Genomic DNA, 24809 nt, shown 5'->3' on the forward strand with positions numbered 1-24809 from the left:
AATAATAATAATGTAATAGTTATCCACCAATAGATATGGTTGTTATAGTAATACCATATTTCAAATATTATTTTATTAACATGATAAAATTAAACCAATTAAAGAAATTCTACTATAAGCAAATATTACTGTACTGTAATAAGTATAATACAAAACAATGACAGTTATTATTACTAAACATTACTTTCTTCATTTTTTAAGCAATCAGGAATATTAAAGATAAATAACTAATTTTTAAATCATGCTAACAATAATTATAAAATGAAACCATAATAGTTCATCATATTTAAGTACTATTTTTATTTTTTATTAATGATACCAAGAACAAATTAATTACAAGAATAAAACTATCATTTAGTATAGTATTTCATATTAAATAATAATAATAATAATACTTTTATGCAAGTGCATCCCTAGTACTGGACTAAATGGTGGTGTGTTTTTGTGGTCACCATAAGTTTGGAACAACATAAAGATGTTCAATTTTTGGCTGAGCCGCCCCTTTACAATACGTTCAGTGGGCTGTTCACTAAAGTGCTTTGACTCTCTACATACCCCACAGTCCTGAATATCCCGTAACATATCAGCAGACGCAGGACCGCTGACCCCTGAGATTAATCCTATTCCGCCAGCAGCCCGCGATTGCCCCACTCAAGGCACCGAGCCGGCATGTCTGCGCTCAGCAGTGGCACCATAGATCTGCGCGCCCGCTTCACGCCTGCAGCAACTGCCCGGAGTCTCGATTTATGGCGTTCTGATGTAAATGCAGGTCCCCAGCGTGCCATCTGTGGTGCCAGCTCTCAGAGCTTTCGCCATTACAGACGAATCACCCACATGCACCAGAGAGAATGAAGCGGGGGGGGGGTTATAGTGCTCAACTAGTGTGCAGAGTTAGTAAAGCGCCGCTCTCATTACAGGGGACAAATTTAACAGAGAAATATTCATATGAATTATTTTGGTCTAAACTGCTAACATATTTCTCAGTGCTGTCTTCAAAAATAAATGTTTAATAGTTTGGCTGATTGTAGAAATGGTAATTGCTCTCAGCGTTAAGTAAAACTTACCGAAGTTTTGCATGGTCGCAGCTTACGCTCATTGTCAATATGAGTAATAAGTGAAGCGGAGACGCTGACTGCAACAACACTGTACTCTGTGCAAAAGAGATGCTTTCTTAAACGCAATCAAGTACTTATTTCCTTATTTCATCTTGTGTAACATTTCAGCATCAGAAACGATACGATAACCTTTAGCAGCCATTTACACACAAATCACACCGTCCTGTGGATGATCAATATCTTTACGTTTGGTTCTTTCAGACTTGAGAACAGTGGCTGGTGCTCTTTGTACACTATGATTATCTTTACAAAGGTCAACACTATGGGCAATGCAAATGCGATCACCATGGTAAAGACTGTAAAGCACTGTAGTCAAGTCACAGCAAATTGAAATGTGTACAATGTGTCAATCTGAGATATCTGTTCTAATCTCTGCTGTCTGTCTATCGACTCGCTTGGTCTTCGCATCCCGAATCACAGCCGCACAGATCCACATCTCCAGCTTCACTTCACATACGGGTGAAGATTTGAGCTCTGTTCGTCATGATGGCCAAACCTGCCCGTCTCTATCAGCCCTACAGGACCTTCTGTTCTCCCTCCTCTCCCCCCACAGGCCACAGACCCACGGCGCTGCACACACTCCTCACAGAGCCAGATGTCTGTGCCGGAGCGGAACGGGAGGCTCGGGCTGGTTTGGAGTGGGCTTTCACTGGGCAACACTGAGGTTCAGTAACACCAGAGTCTGGAACATAAAGGACCAGCAGGGGGCAAAATCTGGCCTCTCACCCTCCTGCCCCTTGCGGAGCGGAAGGCAGTGCTCCTGCTCTTCGCTGGAGTGCCAAATAAAAAAAAAAAAAGTATAATATAATCCACAAAATCTATTAAATGGAGTGCACCAAAAAAATAAAAAAAATTCATATGATCACAAAATCTTAAATCAATAATAAAATTAATAATAATAAAAAACCATGTTTAATTTAAAAATAATGTTTTAATTTAAGAGAAAAAAATACAAAAAAATAATCCACAAAATATTAACATCTTAAATCGATAAAAAATAAAAAATAACAAATAATTAATTGAAAAATAATGTTTAACTGAATTTTTTAACAAAGAATACATGATTTAAATAAAAATGTTTTAAAAGAACCACAAATATTCCAATGTAACAATTCCAAAAATCTTGACCTCTTAGAATCAAATAATAAAAATAATATATAAATATATAATAATAGTATATAAATAAAATAAAAATTATTATAGTTTATTTATTATTATTATTATTATTATTATATAGTTTAAAAATGTTTATTTGGAAAAAATAATAATTGTTAACAAAAAAATAATTTTTAAATATATTTTTTTATTTATAATAATGTTTGCAATTAAATACTTAACCATACTTCTGTGATTGTTGCCATGTTTTTTGAGAAACAGAATATCCAAAATATATATGTATATATATATGTCCTATAGGGCAGGACATATATATACATATATATTTATATCTAAAAGAAGAGAAAAATATCCAGAAGCAGAGACAAATACATTTTGATGAATGATTATGAAGACAAAAATATTTTTCATTAGAATAACATGCACTGGTGAATCATTCATCCTAGAAATGAACTAAGGAAGTCCAGTTTGATTTTATGTTGTTTTTAAGTATCAGCATTTCACATGAAATATTTACAATATCAGATAATTGCAGTTTCGGAAAAATAAAACACGGTTGTATTTCAAAAGCCAGACGATGATGAACTGAAAGGAAAAGTTATTTATTTATTATACTGAATATAAATCTGAGTTTTTTAGGAAATATATTTTATTATATTTATTAAAAAAAAAAAAAAATGAAAAATTGCGCAGTTTTTGAGCAGATCCGGTTAGAGTCATAATGTGTAAATGTGTGATTTATTTGTGCACTGACCTCAGGGTCAAACAGGGCTTGACATGCTGACGCTGGGCAGAAAGACACTGAAGATCAAAACACATTCATGCAGCAAAAGCACTGGCTTTTTAAAGCACCGGCTGAAGTTTGGTCTTTGTGCAGCGATTTCTAGAGACCTGCAGTTCAAGCCAAACCCCAATTACACAAACACCCCAGGCGTCCCCAGGGGTCCGGGCTCATTATGAGGTCACATTCCTGCTCTTAAAGCACCATTCATATTCAACAGAAACGCAGACATGTGTGCGCCGTTTGACCTTGGCTGGTATCCCATCTTTAATTATTGCTGGCGTTATTAACTTAAACAGCAGTGAAAACAATGGGAGCAATGCGCTGGGCATTGAGCAGAGAGCGCTTCACGTTTATGGTATGCAAGGGGAAATTTCAGAATAATGCATTCAAGCAACATCATATTGCCTTCCTGCGAGAGGAGAGTCATCATTAAAACCCCCCTTATCTAAGTAGAAAGTGTCTCACCCGTGCTTGGGCAAGCAGTCTTTTCCCCCTCTTAAACCTCCTCTTCTTTCTTCTGTAAGTAGCACGATTTCACCTTCGACTGATCAGCTGTAATTTGCATCGGTGGCAGATGAAGAGTCGAATGCACACTGAAAGGACGGCGCAGATGATTTTATTCCATTCCTCGAATCAAGAAAGCAAAAGGATCTTCAGAGAAGGAGAGACTGCGGGCGTTGAAGAAGAGCCCTCTCGTTCTCTGGATCTCTCGTTTTCGCTCTCGGAGCCCCAGGGCCGATGGTGTGCAAGTCCTTCTAATTAACAAGGTGAATCATGCCGGCGCTCTCTAATTAGCCAACACGACAATCTAATGAAAACATGCGGATGGGGTTGGCATACTCTCTCTAAACTCTCTCTCTCTCTAGACCATCTTTCTTTCTCTCGCTCGGCCTTTTCTGTTCGTGTTTCGTGCAAACGCTCGAGGGAGAGGAGAAAGGAGAGGCAGAGGCCATGTGAACCATCTTGTTCCTCGAGCGGAGAGTGTAAAGGGTCAAAGGTCACGCCGTGTTTGCACTGGAAGCGCCAAAGCTGGACATCACCACACAGTGTTCACTAACCAGCTTGAGGCCACTCTTAAACGGCAGAATTTAAAATTAAAATAAATCTAAACTAAAATATTGAAAACAGAATTGCATTGGTATACAAAGTTTTTGCAATAATACTTTTTAGACATGCAAAATTGATTTTTACACACATTATTCATGAAATACGAGCAGAGGAAATTTCTGTGAAATGTGTTTTAAAAGTAAATGATTCGTATTAATTTGTCTCGAGTAAAAAATTCACCAGAAAATTCACTGGCATTAAAAATTGACTTTATTTATTAAATACATATTATAATAATCATTAGTTTATATTATATTATATTATATTATATTATTTATATTTAATTATATTATTTATTTATATTATATTATATTATCTTATTATTTCAATAATACTTGAATATATAGTTTAATTTTATTTTTAACCTATTATTTAAAAAAAAAAAAGAAGCAAAATCATTGTAAACAGATTTAGTAGCCTCATGTTCAAGAAACATCAGCAGAAGGAATTTCTGTGTAAATTGCTTGTAAAATCATTCTTACTGCATGTAAATTGTTGCATCACAATGGTTTCAGCAAGCAGATGTAGTATCAGATTTGAATCAATACATCAACCATCTTACATGAAGTGGTGCATAATAAATGTGATTTATGATTTACATTGTGAAATTCTCTTCTACTGTGTTTCTGGAATGACGTTTGTTGCATCCACGTTGCCTGAACTGGTTAGAAACAATGATGACTGGAGGCCAGAACCATCACAGTCTAGCCACTGATGTTCTACTGTCCAAGAAATTATATCAACAAATGCCTTCTTATTATACTATACTGGACATGTAATGAAATATATAATATATTATATATATATAATTCATCAGAATTACAGAACCTAATACTTTTATGAGCAGCAAGAAACCGATTAAACTATGATCCACAAAAGTGCCCTTTTATAATGTTACGAAAGAAATGCTGTTTCTTTTAAACTTTCTCTTTCATCTATGAATCCTGAAAAAATAAAATGAATCAACACGTTTCGCGACACCTGTTTCCACAAAAATAAATGAGCAACACCAACTGTTTTCAACATTGATAATAATCAGAAATGTGCCTTGAGCAGCAAATCATCATATTAGACTGATTTCTGAAGATCATGTTACACTGAAGACTGGAGTAATGATATGGAAATTCGTCGTCAGCTGCGCAGTCACAGAAATAAATTACAGTTTAACAGATATTCACATAGAAAACGGCTATTTTAAATTATAATAATATTTCAACATTTTTAATGTAGTTTTTTAATCAAATAATGCAGCCTTGGTGAACATAAGAGACTTCTTTCAAAAACATTACCCGCCCCCCAATATTTGAACAACAGTCTATCAAACGTAAAACGTAAAAAAGAAATAGCAATCTATTCCAACATATAGTCCTCTCTGCTCTCTCTCAGCTCTCTCATCATGTCTGTCTCTCTCTCTCTCGTTGTGTTTTTCTCTCTGTTACTCAGACCCATCAGTCACCCCAAAAGAGTAACACTTCATTCCTGATTCCCCTGCTGCTAACATCCCAAGGAGATCCACATACAAAGAGAAAGACCTCCTACAGGCGGCCACACACACATCCCCTGCTGCTAACATCCCACAGAACACAACACACCCACACACTCAGGGCCTTTCACTGTTCAGATTCCCTCAACATCTCGCTCGCAGGCAAAAATTCACTTTTGTGTTGTTCTTTCCTTCATTACAGCACTTGTTGTAATAATATTTCACCAACACACAGGCACACCAAAGGTACTTTTTAAAGCTAGCGTCTTTTTCCCCCATTCCTTCCTTTCTTACGTCTGAGGTTTGGACGTAAGGAATCTTAGGGATGAAACAAGCAACCACAAAGAGGAAGAAAAACAGATTTCCAGGGACAGACGTTTCAGTGGCTTTGTCTTTTAAAAAGGGCTTTGCGGTGAGATTTTGAACATTTATTTTTAGAATTTTGGTTGAGATTTAAATCAAATGTATCTCAAGTCCTCCTAGACAGAAATAACATAAATAGAGAAGCAAATGGCCTTACCGATTCCTGCTTTCATCTTGCAAAAAGACACTGGTGATCTCACATAATAATAATAATAAACTTTATTTTATATAGCGCCTTTAAAAGTAGCATCTCAAAGCACTTTACAAAAAAAATTAAATGAAAAGATACCAACGGGTCTCCTTTAGAAATATACAAATGTGTCTCTCCTTAGAAATTCTCAGCAATGTCTTAAACTGTGCCTCAGATTTGCCAAGATATTGATATGAACTGAATATTTCTCATTAAACTCTCCCAATAACATATAATCTGAGCTTCTATATACATTGATTTTATACCATTATTTATTACATTTTTTATATTTTTATTTGTCCTAAACAATTTTTGGAGAAACATCTGATTATCATTATTATTATTATAATTATTGTGCTTATTGTGTTCATTTCTGTTTGCATTTAGTTTATGCATAATGAAAACGATTAAAAAATAATATTTAAAAAAAAAAATGAGACGAAGTTCAGACTTAACCTGAAACACTCTTGAGAACATTTTACTTATAATTCGTGACCCAAGTAATTATTTGTGCTTGTATTAAAAGAGAAATAACCAATTGATAAAATGCATTTTTGTATGGATCTAGTTATGTTTTTGAGAATAACGATGAGCACTAATAATAATGATGCTTAATTTAGCAAACATCATTAGCTTAAAAACAGATCTGGAGTCATTTAAAACAACTTTCAAACTTTTTCAAATTGTTTTTTTTTTACATATCAGAACAATTCAAATTCCTTCCATGATGATAATATTCCCTCACATTCTGAGATCTTGGCTAAATCAATCCACACAAACTTCCACTCAGAGCGCATCTTTCCTTCTGCATAGCCACATTTTCCAAAGGATAGTTTGCTTTACAGAAAGAACCAAAGTGTTCAGGCATTATGGGATGTTTGTGTCTGTGGCTCTTTTATGTATGTCAGTCTTATTGGATGGGGCTGCTACACACAATGCTGTGGTGTAAGAATGCAACGCTAGCAATAAAAAACAGAGAATATGACGAAGGGAAAAAAAGAATGGTGAGAATGGAGGAATGAGAAACTGCAATCGCCTGAGGAGGGAAAATATTTGAGGAAAACGATTTGAACAAAGAGCCAAGAGATTCCCACCGGACACATCCAAGTTTCACGTGAAGGATGTGAAACACAAACAAGATAGAGAGAAAGTAAGACACATAGAGGGGAAAGAGGACAAAGGGTTTTCAATCAGGTCAGGGATGAAGTGAAATTCACTCACCAAACACAAGCAATAATATCTTCATAAATGAGTCAGATGACCACAGGTATATCAGACCATATTGTGGTATTTTTAAACTTTCAGAACTGGTCTAATTGGGCCATTAATGGAAATATAGGGCTTCAGTTTCAAACCGTAAACTCTATTTCTGTGGCAGGCTACAACAGTACTGTCTATATCTGTTATTATATATTGAAATATTTTGCTGCTGGTGGCCTCCTACAGCCCCCACTGCCTCATCTCTATTGGTCAGTCAAACATATAGCCCCGCCCCTAACTCCCGTCATTGGCATACAGGCAGACTGATGTTCTGAAAGCATCACAGAGTCAGTGTTTCACTAATAGTGACTGAACATTAAACTGGCACATCACAAACTAAATCTAAATATTTCAAACTTCACCTTTAAGGAACAGTTTAAAAGTTTGAGGTTTTTAAAAATTGTTAATGTCTCTTCTCTTCAATTTAAAATAACTGTGTCAAAGAATAATCATTCTAATATGCTGATTTGCTGCTCAAGAAACATTTCTGATTATTATCAGTGTTGAAAACAGTTGTGCTGCTTCATATATTTGTGGAAAGCATGAATTTTTCAGGTTTCTTTGATGAATATAAAGTTCAAAAGAACAGCATTTCTTTGAAATAGAAATCATAAGTAACAATATAAATGTCTTTACTGTCACTTTTGATCAATTTAATGCATCCTTGCTGAACATTAGTATTACACACACACACACACACACACACACACACAAACACACACACTCAATCATTTAATTTTAAAAAAAAATTTAAAATAAAAATTACCACCCCCATCCACAAAAAACAAACCAAAAACATAGGACCCTGGAGCCACAAAACCAGTAATAAGGGCATTTTTTGTTAAAATTATGATTATCATCATCGAAAGCTGAATAAATAATCTTTCATTGATGCATGGATTTATTATGTGGGACGATATTTCGGCTGCGATACAACTATTGAAAAATCTGTAATCTAGAGAAAAATCGCCTTTAATTTGTCCAAAAGGAATTCTTAATAATGCATATACAATCAAAAATTATGTTTTGAATATTACGGGTAGGAAATTACAAAAGATATCTGCATGGAACATGATCTTTACTTTATATATACTATGATTTTTGGATAAAAGAAAAAATCACTATTTTACTCATACAATGTATTTTTGGCTATTGCTACAAATATACCCCAGAGACTTAAGACTGCTTTTGTTCTCCAGGGTCACATATATATATAAAGGGTGAGTAAATGATGACAGAATGTTAATTTTTAGATGATTTATCTGTTGTTTGGTCTCAGATTAAATTGCTCTGATTGATCTTCTTCTGTGTTTGCCTCCGCTCACAGTCATCAGCAGCAGCAGTATAAACTCGTGCGTTTCGCGCAGCACCGGGAGCCAACGTTTACTCCACCTCTGTTACTCTGTCCTTGTCTGTGACACGGCGGCCGGCGGGTGCGCTGGACCAGGGGCTGTTGTGGTAAAATGCACCGGTTTACCCAGGTGGTCAGCAGTGGTCACTCTGCGTCCTCTGCCCTGCCTCTCCTCTCCTCTCCTCTCCTCTCCTGTTGAGAGCGGGGCAGCGATGATGAATCTGTGGTCAGCAGAGTGTTCTGTGTGACCTGACACAGTGATGTATCTGCCAGGGCTTCTCTCGCTCGCCTCTTTTTATGTATTTGCGCTTCTTTCACTTTATTTTCCTTCTTCTCTCTCTATGGTTGTCATGTGTTCCCCTACAATCTCTACCTGTTCTCTGCAGATTCGTTGTATCTGCGGCGAGTGCGCTGCTGAATTAGGGCGGGCGGCCCTGTTCCTGCATCCTGTCTCTTTTGTGGCCATTGGTATTTTCACCGAGGGAACTTTATAAAAATCCCATCTGACCTTGGGGCATCACTGAGGGACTGTTGGAAATAGGTTCCGAACACACACGCTCGAGACATTAGGGAAGGAATCGGATGTTTGTGAGAAGCGGCTGAAAAAGACGACCTGGTCTAGGAAAACCTGCGCCCCCGATCACACACAGATGCTGGTCCATCAGACGCAAACCGCTTTGTCGAAGGGCAGGACACCTCAGTTTTACTACAGCGTCTCCCGGAAGAGAAAAGACAAATCACCAAGTCAGATCTCGTCAGACGATTAGCGCAGATCCTGCAGTTTCAAAGGAGAGCAAATTGAAAAAAGTCTTCAGGAGAAGCTATCTCATAGACTGGCCAGAACAAGAGAGTCAAAAGATGTCTCAAACTGCGCTCTGGTACGGATTGTCCCCAAATCAATGTCTCAGAGAATCTCAATATGACTATCATACATAATGATATTAAAATGAATGTTGCTCAGAATGAGCAGACTCGTTTGGTTTGGGGGAGAATTTGGTTGAGGAGACCAAGGCTGAGATCTCAGACTTTTGATTGCAGGAGTTGGTATTTGGCTAATTTGAGCACAGTTTGAGACCTAACTTTCTTTGGTTCTTCCCAGCATCTTCTGTGTATTTGAACCTGGTCTCCAACATGAACTGTATTGCTTGTTGAGATCCATCTTTTCACTGCTTACACAACTATTAAACAAAGGGCGAGGAAAAAGACATTTACATGATGCTTAAGAATGGGAAACACAATGCATTGTAGCAGAGCAGCGGTGGTAAAACTTTTGATGTGGTAAGTATTTAATTTGTTTAAAGATATTTTTATTTAACTTCTGCCTCTTCCGAAGTACCTGTTTACATGTTTCCGGAAGAAGACAAAATAAGTACAATTGACTCTATTTATCCAAGGTGGCAAAAGGTGTACAACACACAGCATCGTAAATGCATTCATGTTGCCTTCTTGAGCATCAGATTGTAATTAGTGTTCCAAAAAACTAGGCAAACGTATAAGATTTTTGAAGTTGACAGGATAACTTATGTATTTTGTCATCTGTTGAGTGAAATAAATTAAGTAACCTAAACAAACCGAGTACATTAAAGACATTATAGGCGGAGAAAAATCTGACCCATTTAAAAAGGTTTATCAAATCCAAAAAGATAGGGGAGTTCTAAGATATAAGATATGTCCAGTCAAAAATTCGAATTGTGTCATTCATTTACCTCACCAACATCTTCCCACAAACCTGTAACCTATATTTCTATGGAACCACTAAAGGAAATTGTGAATAGCTGAGCCGGAGTAAATGACAGAATACATTGCCGTCGTAGAAAATGAAATTGTTGTGCAAGTTGTTGGTATAATACATGCTACTAGGTGCACACGTGAAAAAGAGAGGCAGAAAGACTATTTCCTTAAACGCCAGCACAAAATTCACTTAAGTATCGATCTACGTGTTGTTGTGTAGCCACTGTGTGTGTTGTGGTTGTGTGTGTGTGTGATGGTAGGGTGGTGTGTGTGTGGAATTGTGTGGGTGTGTTGTGTCAAGTGCACGTGTGTGTGTGGATGTGTGTGTCATGTGTGGTGATATATTTTGGTAATAAACCTCTCTCTCGCGTTCTACCGTACAGGAGAGGAAAGCAGCGCAGCTCAACCTCATTATCTGATGAAAATTTGGGCAGACTGTGGCGAAACCCTACGAACAGACGCAACCAGAAGCTCTGTCGCCTGCAGCGATCAGAGATGAAAACCGGAGAAGAAACCGGCACTGAGAAAACGACGCGGCATACGCCCAGAGGAAAGAGGAGGGAGAGAACGGAAAAACGCCATTTCTGGTGCAACAAGCAAATAAAAGAGATTTCAGCCTATGAAAATTCTGATTGGAAAACAATTCGGGAGTTTTTGATGACACAAGACGGAGCGTGTGTGTGTGTGGGTGTGTGTGTGGTGTGAGCTGTAGTCGTCGGTTCTGTGGTTTTGGAAAGTGAATCCTGGCTGTGTTGAGATGATGAGCTGCCTCTCACTAACAGGCGGGAGATCCACTTTGATCACACGGCCTCGGGCACAGCCTATTACAAATCACCTCATTTGCATACAGCACCAGGCTGATGGGAATACTACAATCCCCGGTCTAAAGGGTTACACCTCTCTATAATACAACGTGGAACCGAAGAGAGAGAGAGTGAGAGGAAACAGTGGTGATACCTAAAAACAAGACGGACCGATGACATTCAGGAGATCCAGTGAAGGAGATACACCGGGTGATAATTGTTACCAACCTTAGAGCTGAGCATCAAAGTTCAGCGTTCATGCATCAGACTGATTCCTCAAATCATGTGTGCATTGAGAAAAGGTGCGTGATTCTTTACTTAAGTAATTAGATGCATCATTTTCACCGCTGCACCATGAAACAGGAGAAAAAATTACCACAAATGCCACATCTACTGACCAGAGCAGACGATCACTGATCACTTTTCACACTAAGCATCTAGCAACCACCAGAACAACTTAGAACCCCTAAAACATTTAGCAAACAGCAGCTGCTGAAAACACTAAGAACATTTAGAAAATGCATAGCCAACCTGGACACTTCAGCTATGAAAAGCGGTTTGTGATGAACAAAACACTTGCATTTTCTGTAGAGATCATTAAATTAGTATAAATAATCAGTTATGAGTGTTAGTTTACAAAAGAAATCTGGAGTTAACATAAATAGTACAAATCGTAAAAAAAAAGGTTGTTCACAATTGATTACAAAAGCGCAATCAGGCCCTAATGCATGAGAGTAATCGCTTATAGATGGTGTGTATAATTCATTTATCTTCCACAGCTCGGTCAACAAGGGCTGTGCACCAATTCGAGAACTCAGTTGAGAATCAATTTAAATTCTACTTCCTATTCAAAACAGGCATGCAGAAGTGCAATTAGAATTTAAGGAGGTAGAATTTCCAGTAAGCTTAAAACTGTAGAGTATGGCACTAAACAAGGCCAAGGTTAATGGTGTGATTCCCAGGGAAAGGTGCATAAATGTAAGGTAAAATGACACTGAAAGTTCTGATAACCTGCAAAGGAATTATATAACTAGAAAAAAGAAAGGTTTGACAACAACTAAACAACACTGAATAATAAAGTTATTGTCTGCAAGTGTGATCTGTTTGAAATAATGTTACACTATAGAATCTCTTTATATTCTTATACGTAAATCTGACATTCCCCGTAGTGCTAGGAAAATAACAAGTTGGTTATCGGGGTGTGATTCAAAGGGAACCGCTTGTCCCAATTATAATAAGTGTAACTTGAATGCAATGTAGGTTTTCCTTGGGATAAAAGCATATGACAAATGCATTAAACGTTAAATGTAGAGAGTTAAAGTCCGATTCCTTGTGAGTTTTGGCCAATTCCAGTCAAATCTCCACACATGATAGCAAACAAGCAATTCTTTTGTTCAGAATTCAGATGTCCCAACAGGACGTGCTTGTTCTTTGCACGTTCTGTCGACAAGCAAGTTTAGTGTTTAAAAAGCAATTTTATCAAACTGACAGTTAGAAAACACAGCTGCAGGTGGAAGGGTGCGATAAAAATCAGCATTTGGGTCGAACAATCAAACCAACGAAGTAAATTGTACAAATGCATTCTGTGTTAGTATAAGAGGACGTTTTCAAAACGGGGATCTTTGGACCTCAGCAGCAGCAATATGTTACCATGCCCCGGACTGACGGAGTGCAGACCATCGCCAGTTGAGTAACGCACAAACACATGCATCTAAAGCTGAAATTGTTTCTACAAATACCACAAACGCATGCATCAGCCTCACATCAAAGTCAACCGTTTCCCGTAAAACTAGTGCGTCATTACATCTACCAGGAATTGAGAAAACCCACGATTTATCATTGGCAGCCATAACAACAATAAAATCAAGGCGGTGCGAAGACACAAGCAAGCAATTTGTGTCTCATTACCTGCCCAAGTAACCCGGTTACTAATGTCATCCGTCTTGAAGAGAAAGGACCAGATCGAGCACCACGCCATGCGCTTCGATGATGCTAATGGACTTCGGCAATTATGAGCCGTCAAACGGGAAAAAACTCTGACTTCATCTCCACTCAGAATTCCCATTCTGCCCCGCACAGCAAATTCTCCTAAATACCAGCCCAGAGTGGAGAGGGAAAGAGGACACGATCATTTTTCACAGGGACCTCAATCACTGACAATAATGCCTCAAAACTTTCGTCTTTCTTTTTTTTTGTTTTTTTGATTCACAGAGTCAGACTTTAAATGGGCACTTACATAGGTAGCACGGGCCACATTAAAAAATTCATCGCGGGAGCCTTGAAATGGTCAGTGGTAATGAGGGATAGGCATCACCTACTTTGCTTATCTGCTTTCAGACGGGCTGTTCTGGATCTTCTTGACCCGCGAGCGACTGGCGGATGAGATAAGAGAGAGGAGAGAGATGGAGGGAGGATCATGAACGGAACGAAGGAAGGGATGGAGGGATGGAGACGGGCAGCGTGAGGCGTCCCGCTGTCGTGAGGATCACTCATCTGCCGCACTAAAATAGTTTAGAACACACGAGGGCAGATATGATGTGTCAAGGACAGAGTGTGTGTGTGGGTGTTCGAGCGGTTGAGTGATTCTCGCCCGCAGGGCTGTGCCCTCCAAACAACACACATACACAACACACACACACAGGCCGCCATAGGCAAACTACTCATCAAAAGACACAACACAAACCACACTGTTACAGATGCAGGAGCAGGCAGACAATCATCAGATGGTGTGTGTGGGTGAACCTGTGCGTGTGTGTGTGTGCATACAAATGTAGCAAATGAAACCATTTATCAAATTTGTGTGTGGCGTGTTTGTGGCCAGTGCCCCCCAAAAATGTAGCCCAAAACATGCACTCACAGTGGCACCTTTCGTTCACAGTAAAAGTGACGCAGGAAATGAATCCTAGAAAACCAGAAAATAAGCAATTTTGCACTTCCGGTTAATCATGCGGAAGTAGGGGGGGGTTTTTGGTCAAAATGCCGGAAATTTGATATTTTCACCTTTTATTGTGACAACTTTTTAACAATATGCCATAGTTCATTTGGGATGAGTTTATCGAGTCGTTCGCATACATGCAGGGGGAAAACACAATAGGTCAATTTCACAAAGTTATGTTTAAATTATCACAAAGGGGGCACGTATTTAACTCCTGCATTAATGTGAATAATGTCCCAGAGCCGGATATTTGAACAATTGGAATAATTAAAGTACGGTACAGAAATTCTTGTTTTATTCCGGATGACACAAGTTTTTAGAGGGCGATTTTTTTGGCTCTTTTTAATCTCTCATCTATCAGAAAGCGCTGTACAAAGGCACTAAGAACCACAAATAATAAATTAATGTTCAACATCGTCGCTTTAAGAATGGAAATGTATAGAATCAGGCAGATGTATGTGAACAAATCCATCAGAATGTAGGACAGGACTAAAAATGTTGAAGTTTGGGTTGGATATTAATTACCTGCGAAGTGGGAGGATAGAGAACAAAAACTATTGAGGAAACGTTCTTAAAGATAGGTACTGTACTTAAAATCTACAGGATTCAACTAGAAGTAAGGATAATAAAAACAAACTCTTAAACGTGTATTTTAAAAGATTTCTTTCTTTTATGAAAAAGGCAACTAGCCCAAACATCACAAAAAGTAACTGATTGTCATGAAAAAAGCAAAAGAAAGAAAGAACAAAAGAAAAAAACTATGTTTGCCTGCTAAGCCTCTGTCTTAATAGATTGAAAAAGTTGCCAAAAGTTTTTGGTACATCTGAAGTTTACAAACCATATGGTTCCCTATAGGCATCAACTTTAACTTTTTACGTCTGCTTGATCGCATGTAGGCTTCATAAAGGTTTGTTTCATTTGTGGAAACACCTATTCTTGATAAACAAAAGTTGTAAGCAATGTAAACTTTTGTTGGTGAAAGAGCTATTGTATGAAATAATACACAAATCTTGGTTTGGGGTGAACCAGGGTGATGCCAATTTACAAAATACATTATCCCTGCAGATCTATAGTCCTGCCTTGATGTCTTTGGATTTGTGTGAGTGTGTGTGTGTGTGTGTGGTGTGTGTGTGTGTGTGTGTGTGTGTGGTGTGTGTGTGTGTTGTAGTGTGTGTGTGGTGTGGGTGTGTGTGCGTGTTGTGTGCGAGTGTGGTGTGTGTGTGTGGTGTGTGGCTGTGTGGATACTGTGTGCGTGTGGTGTGTGCGTGTTTGTGTGTGTGAGTGTGTTTGAGTGTGCGTGTTGTGCGACGTGTGCGAGTGGTGTGCTGGCTGTTGTGTGTGTGTGTGTGAGTTGAAAGATGGTTGCGTCTGAGTGTGTGTGCGAGTGTTGTGCTGTGGGTGTGTGGTGTGTATGTGAGGTGTGTGTGTGTGCGCGTTGAGTGGGTGTGTGTGCGTGATGTGTGTGTGTGTGTGTTGTGGTCTGTGTGTGCGTGAGTGTGTGTGTGTAGTGTGATACCGTTGAAGTGTGTGTGTGAGTGTGTTCGGTGGTGTTTGGTGTGTGTGCGTGTGGTGTGGTGTGGAGCGTTGTGGGGTGTGGTGTGAGAGTGTGTGTGTCGGGTGTGGTGTGTGATGTGTGGTGCGCGAGTTTGTGGTGTGTGTGTGTTGTGCTGTAGTATGTAGTGTGAGGATTAGTTTCTAGAGGAGTGTGTGAGTGGTGGTGCGTGGGACGTGATGCTGTGTTGTGCATGGTGAGTGTTGATGTGTGTGTGTGAGTGTGTGTGTGCGGTGAGGTGTGTGTGTGTGCGTGGTGTGCTGTGTGAGTGTGTTGTGCGTGTAGTGGTGTGTGTGTGTGTGTGTGTGTGTGTGTGTGAGGTAACATGGTGTGTGAGTGAGGTGCTGTGTGGTGTGTGTGTGTGCTGTGTGTGTGAGTGTGTGTGGTCGAGGGGGTGTAAATCTCTTCCGCGGAAGCATTTAAATCGTGCGACTTGTATAATGTCTCGCATTCATTGTGTCTCTTTTAAAGAGAGAGAGATGTTGTGGGTGTGTGTCTTTTGTGTGTGATGTGATCTGAGGGGATTTGTGTTTAGGTCCTTTTTTTGAAGGCCCCATGAAGCCGTCTCCCGAACTCTCCCTCTCTCTGCGAGGGAGCGGGCCGGCAGTCCTCTGCCCTTCCTCGCTGCTAATGGCTTTTAACATATAGCAGGCGTTTCCTACTGGATGTCGCTATCAGACGAGCCATGTGATGAGTACTGCGTATTGGGCCAAGATAGTGGAGCAGCGTCCCCGCTCCGTCCCGCAAAGACTCCAACGTGCGATATTGAAGATGGCCGCGAGGATGACGGTGGTGACATTGGTGTAGACAGGGTCATGTTTAAGGGGTTCAAATAGCGCGGGAGCTTACAAGACCGAGACTGGGAACACAAAGGACACAACACCAATGTTCCATCAGGAGAAGGATTCTCAACCCCAAAAAAAGCTTAGATTTGTTGTGTCGTCTGCAATATGCATTCTTCAGTGTTCCCAAGACTTACATGGCAAGGAATTTGTTGAAGTTCAGAGCGCGAAAGACGACACATTTACGATGCAATTGAGCTGGAAACAACAGCTGCATGATTTCCCTGATTCGCACATTTTAGGCTTCAGCGGAGTTTTGAAATCTCCGAACAACTGTAGATACTTTTCACGCTTGCGTAAAGTCTCAGCCAGGCCCAAAGTCACAAGAGGGGAGGTAGTGGCCATTCGCGCTGCTCGGAGTCTGAGCTAAAACTTCTCGTTTTATTTGTTGTTGGGAGCTATAATCTCCACGTGGGCACGAGCTATGGCATAATAATTGCCATTAGGCTGAAGGGAGGCGAGACTCGGCTGTGCGAGGGGGGGGTCTTTACGGAGGGTCATCGTCTCTCAGCAATATTAATTAATGACCGAAACGAGGCTGGAAATATTTCACTGTGGTGTTTTCTCTCCCTGTTTCTCTTCTCTTATTTTTTTTTTTTTTTCTTTTTCCTCGGGGCTTCCTGGTCATTTCACAGGATCAGACGCACTGGACATGAAGTTATAAACTTTGTTCCAACATCCTCAGATTAAGTTGTGGGCGGATCTGTGATCAGTCACAGAACGCTGAGCTTCCATCAATGGGTGCGGACCAAAGATAAACAGCCAAACTACATGAAAGATGAGTAAGAGAATTTCTGTGTAAATTAAAAACATTCTTGGGTAAACTGCCATTGCCAATTAATTTTATTATTGTAATGAGATGATATCTGTAAAATGTTGTTGCAGAATAGATTTATACAGAAATAGAAGAAGATCTGTTATTTGATTTCTTTTGAACAACAAATTATGCAAGAATGCTTTTGACTTGTGAGTTGATGTACACAAACATTCATTCTGTTTGTCTTTCCAAAGCTCATCTAATGTCAATGCTAAGTATCATTTAAGATAATATTACAAATTATATTTTAAATCGTTTTTTTAATTTTGTATTTTCGGGGTTTCGTTTTTACTTTAAAGTTTTTGTAATTTTGTTGTGGTTAGTCATTATGTATTAGTATTATTATTATTCATTATTTTTAATATGCCCTATTGAGTTTTTATTTATTGTATTATTTTTTATTTTTTATTATTATAATTTTTATCTATAGTATTATATATATATATATATACTATATATGCTTTTTTTATTTTTCTATTTTCCCTTTTTAAGTAACCAAACACATTTTTGGGGGTTTTTATTTTTAGTTTACTATCTAAGAAACCCTGCTCTAAAGGGCGACAATAGCAACGTAATAATCCTGAATTTACTACACCTTCCAGGCATTCTTGATAATTTTTAATTTACTTTTATTAATGCAAAAGATCTGAAATAGACACTGAACCAACATAAAACTCTTATTGGCTTGGTTGTTAAAAGCGCTAATCACATCCATAGCAGGGATTCCCCCCAACCTCTTTGTCAGATGAACCCCTTTGACCTAAAATATTGACTCACCTCGATATTTTTGAATTTAAAATTTACCATACTCATCAGTACATCACATTGCACCGAGCACCACGGTTCCTTCTTAAATTTGGGGTTGGCTAATTAGCAAAACAGACATGAAATCCAAATATGTATATAAAAAAACTCAAAAAATTAAATAATACTAAAAACCAAATCGCATTTTGTGTGCATTTTTTTTTTTTTTTTTTTTTTTTTTTTTTTTTTTTTTTTTTTTTATTTCATTTTTTTTTTTTTTTTTCAGTAACTGATCAATCTGAATAGCCCCTAGCTATAGCTTCATTTTTGAGGTTCATTGGTCGACTGAACTGGATATTGATTCAATGAAGATATTGAATATAAACCTGCGATCAGGGCAGCTAATGGCCAACCTGAAATATCTACAATAAAATAAACATACAATTAAATGATGCCACTACTTTTAGCCCAACAACATTAAGTCATTTCAATAAACGAACTGAATAGCTATGAAGATTTTAGAACGAACTACCTCAACACACTGGGGAGTGTCTTTAAGCTCATTAAGCAACATGTCGATTTGAAAACAGATCCTCACCTAAAACACTGTTGTTTCCGTCTGCCGTTTCCAGAAAACAGTCTCCGGGTTACCACTACACAAACATAAAAACCCTGTCACGTGGACCATTCACTCAGCCGGTACCAGCCATAGATGTATGTATAGGTACATTCGCCAATTTATTGGAGCGATCGAAACGGGGAATCTACTATACATCTATGGGTATCAAACAATGTGAAAACGCAACACCGGAGTTTTTCAAACTAAAATGGGGTCTGCAGCGGTTATCAAAAGTCTCCGTTTTTCGAGGGTCGAAAACGCCGGAGTAGTGTAAAACGATAGGCGTAACCGTAGCAAAAGCTTATGCGTTTTAAACAAAAAAATACACTACTTGAAAAGTAAACACTTTCCATTGACAGAATTTACGGTTTTCAGTGTTTTCACTGGTGTATGATAGGAGGCCGCGTATTACGGATCGTCTGAAAGAAGACGTGAATGTCTGGACTCCGAACACGCAAAGAAGAAAGCAGAAACAAGCAATCACGTTTACGAAAATTAACCCTGGTTTTATTGTAGTAAAAGTGTAGTACTTGGCGTAGTGATTACCATTTGTAGACACAACAGTTTCACTACAAATGGTTAAAAATTTGGTTAGTGTGACAAAACCACGGTTAATTGTAGCTCCATGGTTTAACTACAGTAACCAATGTTTTTTGGTTTTAATTATAGTAAAACCATGGTTAATTTTCCGTAAGCAGATTCATATGTAAAACTAACGCGAATCATCAAACATCAATCATTATTTAAATCAAAACTGTTGGTTTAGGATTGGTGATGCTTTGGATCGGTTGATGGCCAGCAATCGATCTCTCTCTATCTATGTTTTGATCATCGTTCTGAATATGATCCAGATGTAGTCTTTTACAAACAAAAGGGATCTTTCTCAGCTTTTTGATTCAAACATATGCAAACTTATCCTACATTCAAGTGTTGAGTAACAAAGAGTAAGATTGCAATGAAGCTAGAATAAAACAGGGTTTGTTGCTGTTGTTGTTGTTGTGTTTTTATTTTAAAACCATAAGACTGTTCCTTGTTTTGCTATATTGCATGTTCAGATATTCTACCCAAAAATATTCTGGGTGCCATTACACTTTTGCGAATATGACTGGAGGTGGATAGCAATTTAAAAAAGTTTAAATGAGTTAAGAAAGCAGGGGTGATCTAACCCATGTATCTGAAGAAACGAGAGGATCTAAGAAAATCACGAGGTGTTAGAATACCTTCGCGGCTCTGAGGAGAATCTCTCGTTCTCGCCGTCTTTCTCTGCTTTTCCATCCGTCCCATACTGCTCGAAAAACTTGAGCTGCGAGCGCACATCAGCCGATCTGCTCGTACCCCTCATCTTCCTGCAGAGAGAAAGAGGTCAGGAGAAGTTTTTGATACACAGTTTAACCTGTTTATTTATAAATGTTTATGACTCAATCATGATGTGAAACTTTCTTCTTAGGCAGGTGTGAGACAGAAGTTTGTGGGTCGAACGCAAAAAAACAATGTTTACTTCGGAAAACGCGACCTCGATGATTCGCGCACTTCCTGCGCTATCCCTGCCTCTTTTCATTTTCTGATTAGCTCGTCTCTCCTCTCATCCCTGCCTCCGTCTCTCACTGTTCGTTTGATGGCTATGAAGTCAGGCCGTGCCTGATTTCAGGACGCTCTTGTTTTTTGCTGCTGATGTCAGGTTCTTAACATACACACAGGCCGCGTCTCGTACGGATCATTTATAAAGCAGCGCGCGCGAAAGACGGCAACACAGACGCAACAAAAAAGCCACAACACACACCAAACAGAAAAAAAAAAAAACAAAAACGTGCGTCCGTGATGGGTTCCTCTTCGCTAAGCTATTCGCCATGTACACAAAATAAAACAGCTTTTTAAAGACCCCCCCCCCGCCTCCGCCACCTGCTTTTCCTCCTTTGTGGGTTTGTTTTGGGTTCCCGTTAATGCGAGTCTCTTGAAAGAGTGCTAGCGTTATGTATGCGGTTGTAAGCGCTTTAAGCGCATCCAGCCTGAGTGTGGGACTGTGGGTTTGAAATACCGAGTGTGTTTACCTGTCTGCTTCAGGTTCTTTGTAATTCAGAGTGTGCCCACAAAAAAGTTTCCACTTCAACAGCAGCATTTCAGCAACACTTTACAATACGATTGCGTGTGTTACACATGAACTAACAGTGAAAATATTATACATATATCTAATCCACGAATTTAAACCATTAAAACCGCACACATAGAACATGCATAATGAGTTAAAAATAATAGAATGCATACAAATTTAAAGTTTAAGATAACACAAACTTCAGCAAACCCAGTCAAGTTATTCTGTAAAAAAACAGCCTGTCAGAATGGCAAGCGATTGCTAGGGTGTTCAAGATGGTTTCTAGGGTTGTTTAGGTGGTTACTATGGTGTTGCTAGGGTGTTCTGGATGGCTGCTGGGGCATTTTGGGTCATTGCTAGGGTGCTGCCAAGAGTTCTGGTTGCTAGTGCATTGTTATTTTGTTGTTTGTTTTTTCTAAGGTGTTGTTTTTTGTGGATTTCTGTGTGGTTGCTAGTGGGTCTTGCAAGGCCGTGCTAGAGAGGTGTTCTAAGTGGTTGCTAGGTGATTGTTAGGGTGTACAAGGTTGTTACCAGGGCATTGTTAGGTCATTGCTAAAGTGTTCAAGATGGTTTTTAGGGCATTGTTAGGTGGTTGCTTAGGTGTTACTAAGCTGGTACTAGAGTGATGTGGTTGGTTGCTAGGCTGTTGTAGGTGGATGCTAGGGCATGGTTTCTTGGGTGTTGCCATGTGGATAGGTTGCTACTTGGTGCACCAATTCGCTAAGGTGGTTGCTAGGGTGCTGCCAAAGAGTTCTCTGTATAGTTGCTAAGACACAGCTAGGTTGTTGGTGTGTTGTTGATGGTTTTTAAGAAATTTTTAGCTGGTTGCTAGGATGTTCAAGTTGTTTTCTAGGGCTTCCTGAGTGGTTTCTTAGGTGTGGTACCTAGGGTATACAAGGTGGTTGACTCTGGCTTTACCGTAGGCCCATCGAACTAGGCAGCTGCTAAGGTGCTCTGGCAAAATGATTTTCATGGTAATGATGTTTGATTTAGTTTTTGCTATAAGCAGACGAATAAAAACAATTTGTGTGTGACTGTCAGGACAATGAACACATTAAATGTGAATTGATATTTCCTTCAGACGGAGGCTTTTTCATTTCACTCTCAGAGTGAAATGTCTTTTACATTTGCCAAAAAAAAAGAACTTTTTTATTAGAAGCAAACAAGGACGCTCCAAGCCCAGAGTGAGAAAAAGTAACACAAAAGTAATGTAACGCATGAACTTTCATGAAAGTAACTAAGTAGATACTTTTTTCGGAGTAATGCCATATTGTAATGCATTGCTTTTAAAAGTAACTTCCCCCATATATATATAATTAAAAGCATCTCTGCAAACAAAGTCTCGTACCTTACACGAGTCAATTCTGTGCTGGGCGATGGAGGAAAACTTTCTCCAGCACTGTCCGTAATCTGGACTGGGTGGAGTGAGAGGTGAAGTTCACAGCCTCCAGCGGTACGTCCGTCACCCAAAACCTCTTCGTCTGAAACAAGAAAGAAGCAGATGCAGAGATGTTACGAAACAATATCAATAATCTTTTTAGTAAAACAAAACACATCACCGTGCAGATGTTTGGGAAGGAAGTTCAGCGAGAGAAAATTAATCATGTCCTGTCGTATACATCTTCTACAAAAAGGTACGATGTGTGTTGAATCACGAACATGTGTTGAAACAACAAAGGGTTGTTATGATGAACTGACACGAAAACACAAATAGTTGAGAGGATGTTTTGTCGCTCCAGTGGCTCATTTTCAAACCTGATTTCCTGAAATTTCAGCATAATGAGTTTGGATGAGCCTCTGTGGTTTGGAAGGTCAGCAAAGCTGATCCAACCACCCAGAAGAGCTCAAGCAAAATCTGTTTTTTTCCCCTAAAATTTCTTAAGAAACATAAAAACAGACACAAAGTTTGTACAGTAAATGCATAGAGCTATAAAATTAACATGGAATAGCGACTCAGATAATTTAATACTGGAGGAATCCAATGAGCAGTTCTGAGTTTTGACTGCAGATACAGGAATAGCACAGTCTGAGTCATTCTGGAGAAAAATAAAAGATTATTAGGAGAAATATCTGAGAAACAAGAGCAACTTTCTCCATTTCGTTGGACTGATACTGAGGAGAAAAAATAAAGACTGCCATTTTAACCTGTGAGTATTCTTCCCTATGAAAAAGAAGATCAGCTCTTTTTTGTGAGTTTTTACTCTTAAAGGGAATAATTAGCACCAGAGTTTCTAAAGAACGCTGCAAACCTTCTGAGCCAGAAGTCTTTCATCTGAAGTCGAGTCAAGTCTCGAGTCTTAAGCTGGGAGTCCTGGGTCGAGGTCTGGAGTCATTTCATTAATTGTTGCAAGTAAATTCTCATCCTTAAAAATCCTAAAATATAAAAGATAAAATGTGTTCCAGGGATACTACAATGAAATGTGGCTCAAATTGTCTTTCTCTACCTGTACATAGAGTTCATCCAAGATACAAAAATACATAAATATAAAATTACAATTTATGTAAAATTAATGTTACATAATTGTAAATTATTAATTTAAGGAGGCCAGTTTCAATATTCAAAATCATCTGTAACACCGTGATGTAGCCACTAGATGCTAATTAATCTAATTCTAGTTCTAATTCTAATTAATCGCACATCGCACATAGCTGAGAATATGCCCCCCATAAGATCATTTAAAAACATTGTACAGCTGAGTACAGCATTGGATAGACATTACAAAAAAAGAAATATTTTGATTCAACATAGCATAAATAATGATAATAGATGGTTTTTAAAAAATGAGTATTGAAATATGATTTTTTTTTTTTTTTATTAAATGATACTCAAAATATGAAACTAAAACCTCCAGTAGATGGCGCAATCACGGTCTTAATGATTGAGTGAGTCATTCAGTAATTCATTCAACCGACTCCTTCAAACCGATGATTCATTCGGAAACAAATTAAGTCTTTATAAATTGCTCACTGAATCTGGGAAAAAAAATGTAAAGTAGATTAATTCAGGAATGAAACACTGCTGTATTACTAGTCGCACAAAAGTTCTGCTGTGGCTTTGTTTGAACTATTTTCATTTGTGAAACTGAGCAAAGCAGACAATACAATATTGTGTCTAAAACTTCACATAATATTAACTTCTTGTTTATTGAACTATTGTATTAAAATCTATATAACATTTGCAATCGTGCAGATATTCGGGGAAAACAGCACTCTGCTACGAGTGATACTGCGTTAACGTTATATCATACATAGTGTATTATAATATATAAAACCATACTACATGTTTTTTTTTTAATAGTAGCAAATTTTAAAATTAAATAGACATAATTACTTTTATTAGGTACTGCATCTGAATAAATGATATATAAGCTTGTTTCCCCATGGGGACCTCAGTTTAGTGTGTATTCAGGTTTAAGTCCACACGGGATAGAAAAAACATGTACACACACACACACATACACACACCCATAAACATTAAGAGAGAGAAAAGCCACATCTTTTTAAAAAGCCATATATTAACAAAAGATTGATAAAACGTCATGCTCCGTTTAAAGCTAGATTTTTCGTTCATGTTTTTAAAAGGACACACTGCATCATATTTGATGTTAATGTTAATGTTATTAACCTTTGTGAATGCATTCTAAGATGTAATACATTCAAAGATTTATGCATTCATTCTAGTATCTTTAGTTGTTTTCCCACATTCACTGCATCTAGCCGATCTTCATGAAGTTCCTGATTCTGACACACTTAAAGAACCAAATGTCTAACACTAGCATTCTCTGTTCTTTTTCTATTCTATCGTCTTGTTTCTTTTTATTTATTATAAAAAATAACACTCTAACACTGGCATGTTTTAATCTTTTTCTAATTTCTTTTGACTTTGTTTTATTTTTATTTAAAGAAAA

The 24809-nt window shown here is 38.3% G+C and overlaps 1 pseudogene; it reads right to left on the reverse strand.

Moving 5' to 3' along the window:
• The window catches only part of LOC109075301, a 75416-nt pseudogene that overhangs the window by 21388 nt on the left and 29219 nt on the right, over positions 1 to 24809 (reverse strand).

This window comes from Cyprinus carpio, unplaced genomic scaffold, assembly GCF_018340385.1.
Source record: "Cyprinus carpio isolate SPL01 unplaced genomic scaffold, ASM1834038v1 S000006731, whole genome shotgun sequence".
Lineage (NCBI taxonomy): Eukaryota > Metazoa > Chordata > Actinopteri > Cypriniformes > Cyprinidae > Cyprinus > Cyprinus carpio.